This window comes from Oncorhynchus kisutch, linkage group LG10 (genome assembly GCF_002021735.2).
Source record: "Oncorhynchus kisutch isolate 150728-3 linkage group LG10, Okis_V2, whole genome shotgun sequence".
In the NCBI taxonomy this organism is placed as follows: domain Eukaryota; kingdom Metazoa; phylum Chordata; class Actinopteri; order Salmoniformes; family Salmonidae; genus Oncorhynchus; species Oncorhynchus kisutch.
This window is the reverse complement of record NC_034183.2, coordinates 61,760,626-61,779,945: the sequence shown is the minus strand read 5'-3', so window position 1 is coordinate 61,779,945 and position 19,320 is coordinate 61,760,626.

Here is a 19,320-nt window from a genome sequence, read left to right as displayed (position 1 = left end):
GGACTTTTTACAGGTGTTGTTTTATTCATTGTCCTTGTATCCTTCCAAGTAGAAACATAGTACTTTTTTTATTTTTTGTAAGGCTCAGAAATGTCTATACTCTTCTGTCAATATTGATTATCACCATGTAATACCAAGATGAAGAAAATAAGTAGTCTCTCGTCTTCCTCTATGCCATGAATGAATTAAGGTGAAATGTAGTGTCACAGTTCCATTGAGAGAATGAGGCCACTTTGTTTCCCACAGATATTCTATATGTGTCCCTCACACTGGTCAGCATTCCTCATGGAGCCCCAGCTAACAGACAGACAGATACCACAGGGGCTACACTCATTGTTTGTGGTCACATGGAGACTGTGGTGCACACACACACACACAGACAGACAGATACCACAGGGGCTACACTCATTGTTTGTGGTCACATGGAGACTGTGGTGCACACACACACACACACACACACACACACACACACACACACACACACACACACACACACACACACACACACACACACACACACACACACATAGAAATACACACACACACACACACAGATATATATACACACACACACAGAGATCTATATACACACACACGCACAGATATATATACACACACACACAGAGATCTATATACACACACACACACAGATATACACACACACACACACAGATATATACACACACACACAGAGAGATACATACACACACACACACACACAGATATACACACACTGAGATATACACACACACAGCTATACACACACACACACACACAGAGACACAAACACACATACACACACACACACACACAGACACACACACATATATACATACACACACACACACATATATACATACACACACACACACACACACACACAGATATACACACACACAGAGATACAGCAATACACACACACACAGACACACACACACACATGCACACACACAGACACACATAAAGGGATCCCCTAAGATAATGATGTTATCTGTTTCTACGTACAGGGATCCTAATCAGACAAAGGGATTTCTGGTAAGATTACCCAACCCTGAATAAGGGTTTGTTTTTAGTCAGGACCACTCAAAACGGTCATCACTGATAACACAGGCTGTCCAATGTTCAAAACATTGCATTGTGCATTCATATCTTTAAAGAAACCTTGCACTTGCAGAATCATTGGTTCAAATAACTCCTTTATCATGAAATACCATAGGACCATTCATTTAGATCACCCACACACAAGATACCGATAGTTTCACTGTGTAGTTGTTCGTACAATTTTAAATATTGTAGTACAAAATATGTGATACATGTTTCATTATGCTACTAAACGTAAATACATCACTGTAAAATAACTAGTAGAGAGAATACTACAGACACAGTGGAATCATTGAACAAAATCTGACAGTTATTGATGAAATACAATAAAATCACAACATAGGTTTCTTTGAATCAAAGCAAAAATAATTAGCTACAAAAAAAGAAAAACAGTTAAAGGTCAACTGCAGTGTTCCTCACCTGGCTTACTGTAAAACATCACTGCAGTGTTCCTCACCTGGCTTACTGTAAAACATCACTGCAGTGTTCCTCACCTGGCTTACTGTAAAACATCACTGCAGTGTTCCTCACCTGGCTTACTGTAAAACATCACTGCAGTGTTCCTCACCTGGCTTACTGTAAAACATCACTGCAGTGTTCCTCACCTGGCTTACTGTAAAACATCACTGCAGTGTTCCTCACCTGGCTTACTGTAAAACATCACTGCAGTGTTCCTCACCTGGCTTACTGTAAAACATCACTGCAGTCTTCCTCACCTGGCTTACTGTAAAACATCACTGCAGTCTTCCTCACCTGGCTTACTGTAAAAAGCAAAACAAAAGATTGATTACTGTACTTCTATATTTCCCTCAACCCTGTCTTGTGGATTTGGCCACAGGTTCTCATCAAATCAAATTCAAATCAAATTTATTTATATAGCCCTTCGTACATCAGCTGATATCTCAAAGTGCTATACAGAAACCCAGCCTAAAACCCCAAACAGCAAGAAATGCAGGTGTAGAAGCACGGTGGCTAGGAAAAACTCCCTAGAAAGGCCAAAACCTAGGAAGAAACCTAGAGAGGAACCAGGCTATGAGGGGTGGCCAGTCCTCTTCTGGCTGTGCCGGGTGGAGATTATAACAGAACATGGCCAAGATGTTCAAATGTTCATAAATGTTCAGCATGATCAAATAATAGGTCTGGGACAGGTAGCACGTCCGGTGAACAAGTCAGGATTCCATAGCCTCAGGCAGAACAGTTGAAACTGGAGCAGCAGCACGACCAGGTGGACTGGGGACAGCAAGGAGTCATCATGCCAGGTAGTCCTGAGGCATGGTCCTACGGCTCAGGTCCAACAAGAGAGAGAAAGAAAGAGAGAAAGAGAGAATTAGAGAAAGCATACTTAAATTCACACAGGAACAGGACACCGGATAGGACAGGAGAAGTACTCCAGATATAACAAACTGACCCTAGCCCCCCGACACATAAACTACTGCAGCATACATACTGGAGGCTGAGACAGGAGGCGTCAGGAGACATCCACATCACAATGGATGTTTTCATTAGCCAAACATCTTGGGAAGAATCTTTGGGCATGGCGAATCCAGGCCTGACACTGGTCTGCCGTGATGTCATTGCATGCGTCATCCATGGCCTGGAGAAGGGTGGCTTGTTCGTGAGGGAGCCTATCATATACCTTCCACCTCCACGTGGAGAAAAATTACTCAATCGGGTTAAGGAAAGGAGAGTATGGGGGTAAGTACAGGGTGGTAAATTGTGGATGGGCCTGAAACCATGCTTGCACCATTTGAGCATGGTGGAACCTGACATTATCCCACACAATGACATAGGTCATGCCATCAGCTCTACAGACCTGATTTAGCTCATCAAGGAAGGTTACATTCGAACAGCGAATCATGTGGCTGCCTGCAATTCAATATATAGAGTATATAGGGTAGAGAGCTTTAGATGTTGTTTGACCAACCATTAGAATGGGCAAGATGTGTAATCTAAGCAACTTTGACCGTGGTATGATTGTTGATGCCACACATGGTGATTCCAGCATCTCAGAAACAGCTGCCCTCCTGGGATTTACGCACTAAAGTCCATACAAAGAATGGTGCGATAAACAAAACACATTCAGCGGCAGTTCTGTGGGCAAAACCACCTTGTTAATGAGAGAGGTCAGAGGAGAATGTCCAGACTCATTCAAGCTAACAGAAAGGCCACAAATGCTCAAATAACAGCTGTTTAAAACAGTGGTGTGCAGAAGGGCATCTCTTAACGTACAACACAGTGAATAATTCAGTCTGTTGTGGAGGCAGGGGGGTCCTACCCGTACTAGATAGGTGTACCTAATAAAGTGGCCAGTGAGTGTACAGTAATGTCAAATCTGAAAACATGGTCTGGAAAAATGGTACATGGGACCATAGAAACTGTGACTGATAAAGAATGATGATGAAATATTACATCCATAGATAATATAGTCCAATTGGTTCATGTTCCACGGTAATTGGTGTCAATGGATCTCGTTATCCTGAAACTTTCATCATCTAAACATGGAATATTGTTTGTCAGTTTCCATAAAACTATGCATTAAGAGTAATGCAACAGTTACTTATAATTTTGATCAGTTGTATCAATTGATAGTTAGATCGTTGTAATGAAATGAATAGACAGTCATCTCAGATGTAATGTGTGAATTGCATTCTGAAATGGTAATACTTTGATGTTATGTTGTGTCATTTTGAACAGGTGATTTTAGTTCAATGAACAAATGATCTTAGCTTTATGTGTATTGTATCCAAGCAATTGGAAAAAGTGTTAGAGTTTTGAAAAATGTACATTTTGATCATTGGTTGTGAGTTTTGTGTCTAGAGTTTTGAAAAATGACGTCAAGGTTCCCGAAATTAGTGCCAAAGTGACTGTAAAAAGCCGTAGTGTTGATTATGTCAGTGTTAATCATATGGGCATATACTATAACAGGAGAAACTGCCCCACATACTTGACTATAGTAAATAGAAGGATTATATTCTGCACTTGATTGATGACACTGTTCAGTCAAAGCCTTAGAGGGCCCTGTCTTTAGGGCAGAATAGTTATACATCTCCACAGAGAGAACTAAAGGACATGTGAACCTTCACAAAAGCACCTCTTAATGGCATCCAAATGTTTGTGATTAGAACAGCTTAGCACTCTCCCTCTAGTTGGAGGATGACTCAATTATTTAATGCCCCAACTGTTCCTGTGTTCCCATGAACTGCGTGAAGTTTACAGACCCAACTTTTCCCCCTCAAAAACTATCCCTAAATACTTGCAGTCCCATAAATACTTCCAGTCCCCACAAACAACAGTAGGAAATAACCCCGAGGGGATTTTGCAGTGTAGGAGGCTGTGGCTGGCTGCCTTTGCAAGGGCCTCAATGTCTGACAAAACCCAGTCAACCTCAAATGACAATGACCTGAACTGATAACAGATAAGGGTCAGACAGGCATGGGTCCAGCAGTCTGGTTTCCTGGGTCCTGGCATACGTTGGAGGACTGTCAAAATACATGATGAAGATCCTGCATAAGTAGTGTAAATCAAGGGTTGAGATGTTCTGAAATACATGCAGTGGTGCAGAAGGCCTTACATCCAGAGAGAGATTGACAGGATACTTGGTTCTGCTGCTGTGGTACAGGATGCTCTGCACTGTGTTTGTCTGCTGGTGGCAGGATTCAACTATTTTCCTCTCTGTCTAGGGGAGTTGTTGAGTCAGTCTGTCTGTAAGTCAATGGGAATGTGAGCGTCCACAGGCACCTTACCTTATCACCACAGGAAAAGAGAGGAAGTATGTATTAAACACATTATGTAATGAAGTTTCAAGGATTCGCCTAAAGAGTTTCTATATTACAGAGAAATGCAGTACTTAAGCACATTTTTAGTTATCTCGCCATTATCTTGGAGAGGCTTATCTGCATCGATGGCAGAAAGTCAATAAAAGCAGTGGTGAGGGATCCCTTGATGTTTTCTGGAGGTGAGTGGGGACATGTAGCTCTTCCTTTTCCAGTTATGCAGCTGTGGTGGACAGCCTGCCTGGTCACTGCTCTGGTCTGACCCCGCCTCCAACGCTGAACAGCACGTTCTCCAGACCTGGCACTGCGCCTACCCAAACACCCCTGTGCCTCCACCCGACCCAACAACCCTTCAGCTTGACCCCTACGTCACACACAGCCACAGCTGCATCCGCACAACCAGGGAGAGAGCTGTGTGTGAGGGATGAAGGTGGAGTGAGGAGGGTGACAAGAGCACCTCTACTCTAAATAGAGACAAAGAGGATCTTCAAGGACTCGTGACTTGGGCAGATACAGCCAATGTGCCTTCTTAAAAGTTGCCTTGTTTTTGCCCAGGCACCCTTCCCCCTTCTCCTGAGATGGAGGGAGAACAAAACAGCGAGGAGTTGGACTGAGTTTATACTGTATCTACAGCTGAGAGGTCAGCTTTCCTCTGGGACAATGTGAGGATATGACTGCTTGATGGCAAGATACGATAAGCGACTCGGAGGGGGAGCAGGGGTGACGGGTGCAAGGCCAAGTACACTTTCTTTTATTTATTTTTGCCACAGCCCTGGCTTACCCTTTCATTTTGAGCTGCTGCTACATTTCTGAGAATATTACTAATGTGTCAGTGTCCTTGACTGACTGTGTGACTCTTTTTAACTAGAAAGTGTGTCTCTCAGAGCTGGGACTGTGTTGTAAACATGATGAACGGTCAGTCAAACTCACAATGACTTGTTTTCTTCTACTGTAAACTGAAAATCAACTTTGTTAAGAAGCTTTTAAAGACTCTCCTTGGCCCTCCAATGTATTTAGAGGGACCGTCATGGGTCACTGTAGATATCATGCTCTAGAAATTCAGGGAATAGCTTGTACAACCATACTGTCGTTAGTTATATCACTGTAAAAATCTTTATTTATTTGAAAAAGCCTTATTTCCCGGCCATTCAGAGGAAATAAACAGCTCATCAGTGGTCAGGGAGGGCACATGTTTTCCCAGGGCAGAGTTAGTGATGAGCAAACATACATCCTTCACATCAAGGCCTCTATCTGTCGTACCAAACAATGGACTCAGGATTCCTGCTCTGTTCCGCAAAGAATCAGGTAGCAATTTAGATAACAATATCTCCGTGTTTAGACACACAAGTCAATGATATCATTTGTTGAAACAGTGCAGTGTTAATAGCTATTCAAGAACAGTTGTTTCTAAGTAACAGAGCAAACAGTCAGTTGACAGAAGGATTCTGATTGTTCAGTGGCCTTTGATGTTTTAAACTTTGGAATAGTGGTTTTAGGAGGAATGGGTAAGCTAAAAAACTGGACCCATATCTACTCTGTGTCAGACTCAAGAGACTCTAACAGTTAGACCACTCCCAACACCCACACCGATCTGAAGACTGAAGAAAGGATATAGAACTATGAGAATGGAATGGATTAGTAAGGATTGGCAAACAATGTCTTCTTGTAAAGAACGCATTGATGTAGAATTACCATTCCTCCATATCTCATTAACCCTCTTAGTTTTCAGAGCTCTGTATTGGAGAATATCTATCAGCTCCCAGTTTTCTAGGGATCTTTTGTAATGGCAAGTTGTGCTCTTCGACTACCATACCCACAAAGATGTTAACATAGGCGAGACAGGGCAGCAGGAAAAGGAGGAGTGGGTTGAGCTGGCTCTTGGGTGAAGACTGTGAGTTTCATGGTTATGGGCTGCAGGGTGGTTAGTTACAGGGTGAAACAGCTTCAATCTAAGTTGCTGGCCGCTCTTAGAAAGTGAGAACCTGAATGTGGTTCACCAGGCTTTATTGGCTATAGTGCTAACACTTCTATTGGCATCACCACCCATTCTGACTACATGTAGCACATGATGATGTGTGAAACTTATACCTCAGCCTGAAGTCTCCCCACTTGTACAGCTAGCTTTTTGTGTGGCGCCGACTGGTAAGAAGCTTCAGGAGAGCGGTCACTTGTGCTAGCAAGGCAGAGGTCTCCTAGTTTGCACCTGGTATGGGCCGAATCGGGAGGAAGTGGTACTCGCTAAGCAAACAACGTGATGTCCTTTATATATGCATGAATAAAACCTAGGAAGTCGCAAAACTCAAGGTTTGCTTTATACATGAAACAAGTTCCTCAGAAATGGATGTGGTACGTTTTTGGGCAATCGCACACATTCACACATTCATATGAACTTATTTTACAAAAAGAAAGCTTAGAAGAAGTCACTAACATTGACAACACTTTTACGAGAAGCATAGGCCTATCTGAGTTCTTAGAAGTGTGATATTTATTTACTGAGGGGTGAAAACAGCTGCAAGCAAATGTGTCAGCCTAACTCCAGCCCGGCTGTCTAGTTGTGGTGCAACGTGTCACATATTGTAATTAGGAGGCCTCTGAAAACAGTGCAAACAGCTCATGAACTCATGGATAAAAACAGACACACTCACCTCAGACCGTAAAGGCCTGAGTGATGGTATTAACATCTCCTCCACAGCTATGAGACTCCACACTGGAATTCTCTCACAAAACACATATATAATTATAGCCTAAATGTAACACTGTAAGATTTATTGTTGTGACAAAGTCATAAAATAACTCAGATTTAAAAGTCATAAGTAATCTTTAAAATAATATAGAAAACTTTTGAAATTGGATTGGATGCAATTAATCATCATAGTAAATGTAATATGATCCTCGTATAAGGTTGTAACTGTTAACCCCAGTCAGTCCAGCCTACATGGGCAAGCTTTAGCACCTTCTATTACCTCATGGTCATACCCCAAATTACCTCAAAGAGGCCTTTATGAGAACCTGAAATAACCACAACCTGTGTAAGTCTGTAATGAGAGTGGTGGTCTGCAACCCCACCTTTTTTAAATGTATTTTATTACCTTTCATTTTAACGAGGCAAGACAGTTAAGAACAAATTCTTATTTTCAATGACGGCCTAGGAACAGTGGGTTAACTGCCTGTTCAGGGGCAGAACGACAGACTTGTACCTTGTCAGCCTGGGGATTTGAACTTGCAACCTTTCGGTTACTTGTCCAACGCTCTAACCACTAGGCTACCCTGCCGCCCCTTAAAGCACCTCTCTAAGTAATATCACATTGATTTGATATATCAGGTTTCCTAAAAATGTCATTTCACATGATTAATAACAGTTGTTATCGGGTCCGTCTAACAGTCAAATGGCAGGAAGTAAAACTGCTGCTGTCTGCAGGAAATGGCCCTGCATCTGAAGCCCCAACAAGATGGGCCAAACACAATCAGGCACAGATGATGAAAACTAAATGTAACCAATCAGAGAAATAACAGGAAATTCAGACTTGATAACAATAGTATGTCAACCCTCCAGCTAACATTAGCAGGTCGGGAGAGATACCATACATATCTGACCCCAATGTCATATTATCTGCTTATTGTGGATGTACTTTTTAATAGCAGTTGGGGCCTCATAGAGGGTTTTCGTCTTCCAGAGAGATTCCCATTCACTTTTCAAAACTGCAGGGCTCCTTTGAGTTTATCTAAAATAACCCCTTCAATGATTAGTTAACAAACAGGGTTATTAAAGGGTTCAGGTGATTGGTCTGGCCTGTCATTATGGGCAAATGGTGAGCACTGGCTTGAATACAATGCATACAGTATGAAGGCATTAATTCAGGCGCTGTGGGGGAGGAGCCAATATTAGGGAGGGTTTGGCCGTTAGGGATATCCTTGTCTCATCGTGCACTAGCGACTCCTGTGGCGGACTGGGCGCAGTGCACGCTGACCAGGTCGCTAGGTGCACGGTGTTTCCTCCGACACATTGGTGAGGCTGGCTTGTGTTAAGAAGCAGTGCATGGCTCTCAACCTTCGTCTCCCCCGAGCCCGTACGGGAGTTGTAGCGACGAGACAAGATAGTAACTACTAACAATTGGATACCACGAAAAAGGGGGTGAAATTCAAAAGAATAAAAAAAATCTTAATGAACCAATTCCATAATCACATGGCTTGCTGCATAGGAGATGAACTACATAGTCCTAAATCAACATGATCCCTATAGAGTAGATCTTCGAGAGCAATGATAACTGGCTGCAAAGAGTTGCAGTTGCACTTCCTTGAGTGAGAACACAAGGCTATTTCTGCACCTAGAGTTGGGTGTTAAATGAAACAACTACTCCATCCCAACAACCACAATGATGATGATGTGCACATTCTGCAAAATGGATTACTAGATAAGAGGCGGAGGAAGGTGTGTGTGTGCGCGCGTGTGTGTATTTCATTTCCTAATGGTTGCCCTCAGGTTACTGAACAAGTCTGAGCCTGAGTGTTGTGCCAGTGTAAAGAGTTGTGGTTAGCAAATATCAATGGCAAACCTAAAGCTCGAATCCTTAATAGGTGAAACTACTACGTCCCTTTGGGATATTACGACAACAAACACAATTCTCTCCCGTCGGACATCACTGCACACGCAATAGAACAGCAGAATATGTACTGCAATGATTTTTTCCACACTGCCGGATGCTTCTCTGCTCCGTTTTCATCAACAAAACAAAAACAATAGCAAAGGTACTAGGAGGCGAACAGTGGCTGCCGATTCAATCTTTAAAGAGCAACTGCCCCTAAAAACAACTTCTCATTTAGAAAACAGCCTATGTGGCATCAATATGAGTCAGAAACATTTATTCTACTGTTAAAGTGTGTCATAAGATCATTTTGGTCGTAGTCAGTCTCGTCCAAAACAGAGTTTTGTGATACTTGTGGTCGTAACTGCATCACAACAAAAATGTATGTTGGGTTTGTTTCAATCTTGCCCGCTTGCCCACAGCTGGCAGCACACAAGTAATTATCAATTCGGAGTGCAGTTGCACACAACCCAATTGTAATGCCTGTGGTAAATCTGGGTTGGCTTTGGATATACTGTACCTCTGGGACTAGTTAGGGACAATTGACCAATGACTTAATTAAAAACCTCAACCCAACTATAAATTGTAGAAATTCATATACAATATTGAAAGCATTTAATGAGAAAACTTAAAGCTCTGCAACATGAAAATATTGTCTCATATACATTCATAAATTATCGACGATCTCAAATTAGCCCCAGAGATAGGCTGTCCAAAGTCAATCCAATTTTGCCACAGTCGCACACCAGCCAGCTGAAGGTAATTGACAAAATCATTTGGCTTATTCTTCCCACATCAAACCACACCTAAAAAAACAACTCCCGCTTGAATTCAGTCATGACCACTTGAATTTCTTAGTGAACCAAACCTAAAACGAGGCAAAATCAGAAAGTGCAGTCACCCTTTAAGGTCAGTGTGCTGAATAGGTTTGGTTGCACACTGATAAATGTCTCAGGCAGGCAATTTTTTTTTCTTCATTTGAAGTGCTGAAATTACATCCTTTTCTCAGGTTAACGCAATTATTAACCCCTGTACTGCACTCAGCTCTATGCTGACTACAGTAGCTGCTGCCCTGTACCTTGTACGTGTTGTACAGTATGTGAAGGTTTTTTCTATTGTACTTCAAGGGCACCTCAAGCATTTCATTAACCCCAGAGTCTTATACTGGCCAAAGACAGCCACAGGACACATGGTGGATCAGAGCAGAGGTTTATGGGAAACCAGAGCTGTTCTACAATACCTCCGGTCATCTGCAGCCCTGCACATGGTCCAGCTAGTGCACCTCATAAAGCCCTGGCTGCTGCTGCCTAGTGTAAATATTTCACCTCCCATCGAAATGCTCTCCCTTTTTAACTGGCACAAAGAGCGGCTAGGCCTCTAAAACAACAAGGCTTTGTCCTCTGTCACTGGCCTGCTTCTCATTACTCCAGATCAGCCCTTTCATTTCACAGGTGTGTCCCCCCCCACTGCACAGTTTAAGCCCTTATTTGTCACTGTGCCATTGTCCGTGCTCACTGCACCAGAGAATGACATCCGTTTGTGACTCAGTGGCCATCAATTGTGTGGCCACTGAGGAGGGTGGCGGGGACTGGAGGGGGGGTTGTATGTCATTAAAGTTCCTGCTGTGTGAGTCATAGCAGGAGCTTTAATGACATACCACCACCACCCCATCCCCCCATCCCCTCCTGCCCAGAAAAAAGTGTTAGTGGTTGAAGCAGCCTGTGCCTTACTTGTTTCAGTATGTGTTTCCTTACAGTGACTACAACATACTGAGAAGCCCGGCAGAGCAACTAATAACGATACACAGGCCACCCTCCAACCATCTTTCCCTTGTTTCCTGAGGAAATGCCCAGGGTCGCAACTTGCCTTTGCTTTTTTCCAGAGCATTTGTAAACTGGATTCATGTTTGAGAGAGGGAGCATGGGCTTGTATCGCAGCAGAGGAGGAATGAGCAGAGGGTCTGCAGTGACATGAAACATAAAAGATTTCCTTCAGGGCATCCAACTCTCACAGCTCCTTACACACGATCATGCAATGGCCTGCAGTCACCGTTCAAGCATGGCAATCGAGCATCTCTCCCACTCCTTACCCTCTCATCACCTAGATTCATTCCCAGTTGCTTATCCAATGCCCAGCTCTGAGACAGGTTACAATGAGTTACACTCATTGCCTTCAACTACCAAGACATCTGTATCTCAACTAGAGAAGCCCTATATTAATGAAATGTTGATTCAGTCAAGTAATAGCCTACATTTTTATTTGATTACAACATTAATTCATACAGTAGAACCTTATCTGCACCAACCACAATCAAGTAAATCATTCAGGATCAAGACAAAAGATATGACATGCTTTTGTAAAACACATTAAGAAATATTTTACTCATGGACATGGCCAATAGCAAAGTTGGTTAACTATTAAAGCTAATCACTACGCTAAGGACCCTGGGAGAAAACACCTCGCTCTGCAACTGGATCCTGGACTTCCTGACGGGCTGCCCCAAAGGTGGTAAGGGTAGGTACATATACATCAATGATGTTGCTCTTGCTGCTGGTGATTCTCTGATCCACCTCTACGCAGATGACACCATTCTGTATACTTCTGGTCCTTGTTTGGACACTGTGTAACAAACCTACTGACGTGCTTCAATGCCATACAACTCTCCTTCCGTGGCCTCCAACTGCTCTTAAATGCAAGTAAAACTAAATGCATGCTCTTCAACCGATCGCTGCCTGCACCTGCCCGCCCGTCCTGCATCATTACTCTGGACGGTTCTGACTTAGAATATGTGGACAACTACAAATGCCTAGGTGTCTGGTTAGACTGTAAACTCTCCTTCCAGACTCACATTAAGCATCTCCAATCCAAAATTAAATCTAGAATAGGCTTCCTATTTCACAACAAAGCATCCTTCACTCATTCTGCCAAACATACCCTCGTAAAACTGACTATCCTCCCGATCCTTGACTTCGGCGATGTCATTTACAAAATTTCCTCCAACACGCTACTCAGCAAATTGGATGCGGACTATCACAGTGTCATCCGTTTTGTCACCAAAGCCCCATATACTACCCACCACTGCGACCTGTATGCTCTCGTTGGCTGGCCCTCGCTTCATATTCGTCGCCAAACCCACTGGCTCCAGGTCATCTATAAGTCTTTGCTAGGTAAAGCTCCGCCTTATCTCAGTTCACTGGTCACCATAACAGCACCCACCTGTAGCACGCGCTCCGGAAGGTATATTTCACTGGTCACCCCCAAAGCCAATTCCTCCTTTGGCTGCCTTTCCTTCCAGTTCTCTGCTGCCAATGACTGGAACAAATTGCAAAAATGACTGAAGCTGGAGACTCATATCTCCCTCTCTAACTTTAAGCACCAGCTGTCAGAGCAGCTCCCAGATCACCGCACCTGTACATAGCTCATCTGTAAATAGGCCATCCAACAACCTCATCCCCATACTGTTATTTTTTTTCTCTCCTTTGCACCCCAGTATCTATACTTGCACATTCATCTTCTGCTCATCTATCACTCCCGTGTTTAATTGCTAAACTGCAATTATTATTTTACCTTTACTTTTCTATTGTGTTATTGACTGTATGTTTGTTTATTCCATGTGTAACTCTGTGTTGTTGTTTGTGTCACACTGCTTTGCTTTATCTTGGCCAGGTCGCAGTTGTAAATGAGAACTTGTTCTCAACTGGCCTACCTTGTTAAAGGTGAAATAAAAATAAATAAAAAACAAAAGGTAACAACACATCCACCACGCTGATCCTCAACACAGGGGCCCCTCAGGGGTGGGTGCTCAGTCCCCTCCTGTACTCCCTGTTCACTCATGACTGCACGGCCAGACACGAATCCAACACCATCGTTAAGTTTGGCAATGACACAACAGTGGTAGTCCTGATCACCGACATCGACGAGACAGCCTATAGGGAGGAGGTGTCACGCCCTGGCCGTAGAGAGGCTTTTATTCTCTATTTTGGTTAGGCCAGGGTGTGACTAGGGTGGGCATTGTAGTTTCTTTATTTCTATGTTTTCTATTTCTTTGTGTTTGGCCGGGTGTGGTTCTCATTCAGAGGCAGCTGTCTATCGTTGTCTCTGATTGAGAATTATACTTAGGCAGCTTTTTCCCACCTGTGTTTGGTGGGTAGTTGTTTTCTGTTTTGTTTCTGCACCAGACAGAACTGTTTCGTCTTGTTCCACTTTGTTATTTTGTTTCAGTGTTCAGTTTTGAATAAATAATCATGAACACGCACAGAGAGAGAGAGAGAGAGAGAGAGAGAGAGAGAGAGAGAGAGAGAGAGAGAGAGAGAGAGAGAGAGAGAGAGAGAGAGAGAGAGAGAGAGAGAGAGAGAGAGAGAGAGAGAGAGAGAGAGAGAGAGAGAGAGAGAGAGAGAGAGAGAGAGAGAGAGAGAGAGAGAGAGAGAGAAAAGTCTCTATTGAAACAAGGTCATCCATTTACTGGTTTCAAAGCAATCACTCAACTCAACCTTTTATTTTGTATCCCCACACTCAACTTCAACCTCAAGTGGTGAAGGGCAGCCACGTACATCCTCGTATCTAAAATAGAGAGGCCATCCACGTAGTGTGTTTCTTTTGTCTCTGTCTCATATGTAGGGCCCTGTGTTTTAGGTACGGTTGCGAAATTCTTGTAACTTTTGATAAATTCCCTGGTATTCACAAAATCCAGGTTGCATGTTTCACGGAATCAGGGAGGAATAAGCAGGAAAACTGTAATCCTTCAACCTGGATTTCTGGAAAACCAGGGAATTTATTGAAAGTTCCAGGAATTGTGTAACCCTAGTTATAGACTGTCATGTCAAGCCTTTTCTATAAATGAGAATTACACAAAAAATGTAAGTGATTATTTGAAGATAGTGCTGGACCATCTGACATAAAAATAAATAATATTTAAATAAAAGGTTCAAATCCAGGTCATGTGACATGACTGTCCAAAACACAGGGCCCTAGTAGACCAGTGTCCCCCAGCACTACTACCACTACTACCAATGTTCAGACAGAGGGCCTCCAGTCAATCCTATTCATTCCGTACCACGTGGCCTATTGTACATGCAGTCCAGAGTAACATATGCTCACCAGGTCCTGCTGTTGCTCTCTTTGGGTCAGAATCCTCCATGATAAAAACACACATGTGAGGAAACTGACATTCCTCCAGCTAGCGCTGGTTTGGAGGTTTGGAACTATGGACAGCTTGTGAAAACCACTGGCATCCAAACAGGGCTCTGCTTTCCCTCTAGTTAACAGTCCCCCAATAAGTCTTCCAATAAAACTACATTTTAAAACAGTCACCCCATTTAATCTTTTAAACATAATTTAACATGAACACCATGCCGGACCATTTTTCAGGGTTATAAACATGTGATGTACAGGGGAAAGACAGACAGTGGGGTAAATTAATTGTGGTAATTGGTTTAAATGAACATAAGATCAGGATATTGTAAACCTTCCAAAGGGATCACACATAAAGAACATGGAATCCATACGGGTAATCATGTTTATGATAACAGAAACCATGTGTCCAAATAATCAGCCGTCCCAAACAATGATACATCTCTCAACTCAATTTAGACAGCTCATCAAAATAAACAGAGGGATGAGCCTGAATGGAAAGGCATGTTACTAATTTCCAAAGAACATCAACAAAGAGCGTAAGCCAATATGAGCCTGTGCTGTAATTCCTTGTCCCTGTGTGTGGATGAGGAAGGATTTGGGGATTTCAAACCCTCTCCTGGGTTGAAGAGGGGGCTGTTCCAGGGCTACAGTTACAGAGTGCAGGAGACAGGAGTTTGGAAATAATCTACTCCTTGTCTCCTGGATATGTAACACAGACAGAGCGCAGACACAGTAGGGTGTTGATGTCCCCTTGCTGCCATGTGTTGAGCACTGTCACCATCATGCCCTTCACAGTTACCGTACGCACTATCACCACTGGCAACTTGGCCCCACAGCTGTTTCCCATCTTTGATGCCTGTTTCCAACACGCACAGACTTGACATGATACATGATCGGAGAGAGACTGCCACAGACCACTACCGCCATGACCCAGATGAGGAAGTAACCGGTCCTGGTTTGTGTAGCCCAAGACAGGGAAGTTAATCGCTGGTGATGGGTAGAGAGAGGGAGGCAGGGACACAGATGTAGCTAGAGACCCATCAAACTCATGCCCATGTCTGAGTGTTCTGACTGTGTTCTCCAGATTGTGCTGGCTAGATCTACAGTAATGGGTTCTAGAGGGTTATTGTCAGCCAATGACAACACAGTCACAAAAGGCAGGACAATTCACTTCCTGTAGTGATGGGGGTTATCACCACCACAGGCAGCATGCACAGCATGCACACTTCTCTTACTAAAATATGTCAGGTTTCAATTATATTCTAACAATAGTTCAAATATAGTTAGATTCACAAGTTTCTAAGAGAAAATATAAGGCCTTTGGGTTGTAAGTCCAATTTAAGCCCTTCGCTACAATGAAAGGCCAAATATTGCTCTCTCTTTTATGTGAGACGTAGTGCAGGAAATCAGAGAAGCAGAGACAACAATAGTTTTGGTTTGGGTTAAGCTGAGCATCAGTGGAACATGCACGACAGAACCTCTGTGATGGTCTGGGTAACTCTAACAGCTGCCTGGTTTCCCCCAGAGCGGCCCGTACCACACTGACAGAGCACACACATAATTAAGGGTTTACGTTCCGCTTTTAGGGAATGCTATGAAACAATATACGGAACATATATTTAACATATAGGCGAGGGGGGAGGAAGAAGACAGAAAGCGAGAGGTCTAGTGATAGCTGGGTGCTGGAAGCAAACTCATAGATTTGTTTAGTTTCTCACTAAGAAGGGTTTAAATCTAGCCTATTTTCTGGTTAGCATGGATTGAGGTAAGGAAATCCCATCATTAGAAACATAGTCCAAGAGACTAACTTCTTGTTTATTCTTTGATTTGATTGAGTTTAATGATGGTTTGGTGAATCATGACTTATTAGAGATATTAGGTTTGTTTATTTGCTCGTGAAATGACAGATCCCATCATACTTTAGAAGTTACTGTCCAAACATCCTCACCACAGGTGAGTACGGGTTGAGCCAAGTGCATCTTATATGTAAACATCCATACCCTTGATTGAGAGAACTGTGCAGGCATACAACCTGAGGAATCTCCAGCACCACCATAGACCCTCACTTGAGGGAATCAGTGGGCAGGTTTCCCTCCACTGTGCTCATTTAACCCTAATAAACACACCAAAAGGAATAGGGGGAATTAAAGAAGGAAAACTTAAATTGTCTCAAAACATTGTTAGTCATGCTACACTGCACCCCGACTTGACTTGAACAGGGCCGTATCAACAGTCAAAACGCTTGAAGCAAACCACATCCAAATCAAAAGAAAGAGCGGAACAAGGGAAGAAAAAGACTCCAGGGCATGGCAGTAGTATCGCTCTGCCTTATCAGCCTTTACACATGTTTTAATGATTAACCTTCCTCTCGGGAAGCCAGACACTCCAGTCCGGCTCACTTCTGACACTGTAGGTTCAACTTTATGGTCTTATTTTTTATGGAGGTAAAAAGGTTATACAATGGATTGGAGAATAGTGATGATTGTGACGATGACTGGACTGTGGGTGGTCGTAGTTAGGTACGGCTATTGAATACAGACAATGGGCCTGAAAAAAGCTATTTTTAATGTTGACGTGTGCTTATTAGAATGGCTTTACATTACATATTAGGTCTGTACACTTCCAAATTCTGTCCTAAATACAAATCAGAGATATTATATTACTTCCCCCAAACCCATAAAAGGCATCACTGAGACACTGCTACACTAACCCATATCCTGTACCTCAGTAGCTAACACACAGGTGATGTGGTCAGAGGGTATGCTCTCCTCTCTACAGGAAGAGAGTATGAACCCAGGGCTAGATCTCATTAGTGCTGCAGTTCACCAGAGGAAAAATGAAGACAACTTTATTCACTCTTTTATCGTGTACCAGGGGAACACCAAAACTGGAAATGGTCCCAGGGTCCCAGGGTCGGATGCTGGATTTCCCCATCGTCTTGATGAAAAGAGTTTTGATGTTTATCATTTCATTTTGGATTCCGCCCCCCTCCAACACGGCTGCCCAAACAGTGTGGAAGCGAGGGTGGCTCTTCCCAGAATCTGACTCCTGACTAAGACATGGTGGGCTGTTTGGTGCGTATTGGTCATTGAACATTTTAGAATAAATCTTGTGATAGACCTAACTCATTCACATGACTCACCCAGAACGGTTACACCCCCACCCCTTCTCCCCTTCTCCATGGGAATGTTCTTTCTTCCATCCCTCCGTCCAGGATGAACTCATCCCAAACCACGATTCGGTGCGGCTTCGAGGAACAAAACAGCTTTTCATAAGACTCTTCAAATCACACTCAGCTACAGCTAACCTGGAAAAATACTTATGTAATAGCATGAGCAAATATTTTAGGTCATCCAACATGATGCTAGCTAGGGAGCCTGAGAATTTAAAGTGACAGTAAGTGAAACATTGTCAGTAAAACCCTTTATCCTAAGGCCTGGGGAGGGGCTGGGGACCAAACCAACCTCTAGAATGTAGTGTTTCAGAAGGTTGCTACGTCAGTGAAAAGGGGACCTGGAATGCTTTGTTATATTATGTTGATAGACGAGGAGACACAGCAGCAGGGAAAATGTGTTGACACTGCACTTTTAGGGTGATATCTCTGTGGCAGGGGTTTGTATTGAAAAAGCAATGCAAGTCAGCTTCAGAGTGAGGATTTGTAGAGGTTTAGATAAAAGCTGAGGATGTTTGTGTTTATGCATAGACAAAGTCACATTCACATTTGCGGAGTGTGTGTATAATCAAACTGTTCCCAAATGGGAGCCTCTTCCTGTGCTTATTTGTCCCAGAAAATCCCCGCTGACTGCAACGATAACATTAAACTGAACAAAGCATTTTCCATCTCCTGTTCCACTCAAAAAGAGGAAAAATATACATGGGAAAAGATTAAAACAAGTTTGTTTACCCAGTGAAATAAATGAATGCATTCCAGTGTAATTTCTGTTTTATTGCACAACCCTTCTCTAGAAAGTCTGCCTGGCTTACACACAAAGGCTAAACTTCAAGAGTGTGTTTCCTTATAAAAACAAAAAGTCTGGATCACAGCAATTTGACATTCTGCTCTACTTGAGAATTTCAAACACACAAAGCTACAGACCTACAGCCTAGTAGAGACTATGGCCAATACACTTAATACAACAATTGCTGCCCATGTTTGATATATTTGCATGCATTTCCATGTAAGACATGCTAGTTCACATACTAGAAGTCACACACAGGGAATGGACAAGAAAGGGAGGCAGATACAATCTTCATCCATGTTCAAATTGTGACAGAATAGTGTAGTGAGTCCTGTTGTGTGGTTTAGAAAAGGACTGCATCACAGGACAGCCTCAGAGTGCTCCAGACATCCAGTGGCTGGGAGGAGACTCAGGTGACGTGCCTGACAGAGGTAGACAGACCAGTAATGGAAAGGAAACAAGTCCAGCATATGTTCCTCTTACTTCCTCTCATTTGGAACTTGGGCTGAGGTCATTGTTTGAACACTAAGCTGTAGTTAATCACCATCAAAACCTGGACATTCTACACAGAAAGGCAGGCGAGCAGCACATTCAGAGACATTTTTATGAACTCTGTCAGTCTCTGTCCTTTAGTCTCTCCACTGTAGTCTCTGTGAGAGGTTGTGATGGACAGAGGCTGTGTCCAAGCCAACCCTACCCAGTTACGTTACTCCAGACAGGAGGAGTGGAAATCCCATGACCTCACTTCACCCAGTGCAACATCGAGTCAAC